This window comes from Aristolochia californica, unplaced genomic scaffold (genome assembly GCF_029961685.1).
Source record: "Aristolochia californica isolate CCGP_79_NKW_82.1479 unplaced genomic scaffold, dmAriCali1.0.hap1 SCAF_12, whole genome shotgun sequence".
Lineage (NCBI taxonomy): Eukaryota > Viridiplantae > Streptophyta > Magnoliopsida > Piperales > Aristolochiaceae > Aristolochia > Aristolochia californica.
The window spans coordinates 14,028,227-14,030,779 of NW_027181793.1; positions in this window are offsets into that span (position 1 = coordinate 14,028,227).

Here is a 2,553-nt window from a genome sequence, read left to right on the forward strand (position 1 = left end):
GCAACACCTCACTAACTTGTGTAATTGCTGCTAAGGCATGTAATCGTAAAGTCACATTTTCTGTTTCTACGCCAAGATGGTCTTCCATGCGCGTGCACGTGCCTTCCACAAAGCGCATGTCTCCTGCGCCTACGCGTGCACCGCGTGCCTCTTCATGTGCTACAGCTACCACACCGCGCATTGTGCACATGAAGCAAGTGCCAGTTGCTGCCGCTCGAATGCAAGGTGTCGCGCATGTTTCCTCTTTAGCCATGCGCGCGCTTGTTGTTGGTGCTAGCTGCGCCATGTGCGCCAAGCTCTGGCTGGTCTCTTCCTCGTAAGAGTTAGGTGTGTCCACCTTCTAGCTCAGTGCGTCTACAGCACCATTGGCCTTCCCCACCTTTTACATCATCTCAAAGTCAAACTCGGCCAAGAAGTCTTGCCACCAAGCTTGTTTTGGCCTAAGCTTTTTTTGTGTCAAGGAGTAGCTAGCAGCAACATTATCAGTTTTTACAATAAGTAATAGAAGGAAGAGAAGAGATGAGGGTGACAAGATCCATGGCTCGTGAGGATCCTAACATTGTGCTTACTTATCTTTCAAAAAATAAGAGCAATCTTGCATTCTTTCTGGAATGACCTACAAAACAAAACTCATCACACAAGTTACCAAGGAAAATAAATTGAAAGTTCCCAACAAAGCAAAACATGAATAAGACACTGAGTAGCTTTCAGTACATCTACCCAACATCTCCATCCAGATTCTAGGCCCAAGATTTTAAGGGTTCGAGTAAGTGAGTGGATGTGGAGAGGAGAGAGGAGAGAGAACTTCGTGATAGCATGACCTAAGAATCTACTCAATGATTATCAAGCAGACAGTAAACACACTATCAACCTTCAATTTAGAATGTAATGATACCAACTATAGGGAAACTATGGGCACACTGGAGTATATTCAAGATTTTGGACATACATTTATTGGCCTTCCAATCTTATGTACACCCATGAACAGAATAGGCGGGTGGAAGGCTTGCCTATGAAGACCAAATTGCCTAAAAAATAAGTATCCTACCTTATGGGTCAACTTGCAATTAAGACCCAAACACACGCGCTTAAGAAATTTTGTGCACAATACAATCTTATTTGGATCATGAATATATGAACACTTCTTATCTTCCTTGCTGCACTTCCCAAATCTAGTAACAAATAGGCAGTACTGTTTTTTGCCAACTTCAATCTTGCGCTATCCAAGTTCGATCTGACCTTTTCACTTGACAATATGTCTTTTAACTTTCTTGTATCTCTAACAAGAATGTTTCCCTTGCAAGTACAAATTTATATGTTAAAAATCATTAATTCACATAAACTATTGGATGCAACATATAAAGCAAAGGTTGTACAAGAGTACATGCAAACACATGAGAGAAGTGGCATCCATATGTTTCAAGCCTTCACTGTATAATGGCAGTTGTTACATATTGATTTCATATCTCTCTCGTAAATTTAAAAACATATGAATTTGAAAGTAAACATATGGATTTTGTTCACATACTCAACCTTGACGATAATTTACCATCTTGGCTCAAATCATTTTGTGGAGTCACTTCCACCTCCAATATTAGTTGCAGTTGACATTTTGTCATCTGCATATAGAACAATTTTAAAAGTTTTGACACTAAATTTCACTATCAACTACTTCAATCACAAAACATGAAATGGGAAAACAAATGCAAACATCATCTACTTTAACACAAGTTATTTTAGAGCCTTAGTATGATTAAGCGAGAATATCCACATTGACCATCAACAAGAACCCAACAATATGATCTTCCAAGGGAAATTTTTTACATTATGAGGACACAAAGAAAAGAAAATACAAGTTCTATTAAGAGTTAATCCCACTCGATGCCATCGGCAGATTTAGAGCCTTAGTTTGATTTATACAAGTAAATCCAAATTAGCCATCAATGAATATACAGGAACATCACATGTATGGGAAATCCTTTAATCCATAAAGTCATAAAAAGAAGAAGAAGAAGAAAATGATAATGATGATAATGTGGATATTCTTGCTTAATCATACTAAGGCTCTAAAATAACTTACGTTTTAGTAAATGATGTTGTCCTTTGTTTTCCCATTTGATTGAAGTAGCTGATTGTGAAATTTTGTTTCGAGGCTTTTATAGTTGTTCTATATGTAGGCGAGAAAATGTCAACTGCCATTGATATTGGAGTTGGAAGTGACTCCACAAAATGTTTTGAGTAAAGAAGGTTGTTTATAGGCAAGGATGAGTATTATAAGAAAATCCATATGTTTATTTTGCAAATTCATAGGTTTATACATTTACGAGTGATATGAAATCAATATGTAACTACTAGCATTATACTTTGAAGACTTGAAACATATGGATGCCTATTCTCTCATGTGATTGCATGTACTCTTGTACAACATTTGCTCTATATGTTGCATGTAATAATTTATGTGAATTAATGTTTAGTAACATATAAATTCGTACTAGCAAGGGAAACAAACTTGTTAGGGATACAAGAAAGCTGAAAGACACATTGGCAAGTGAG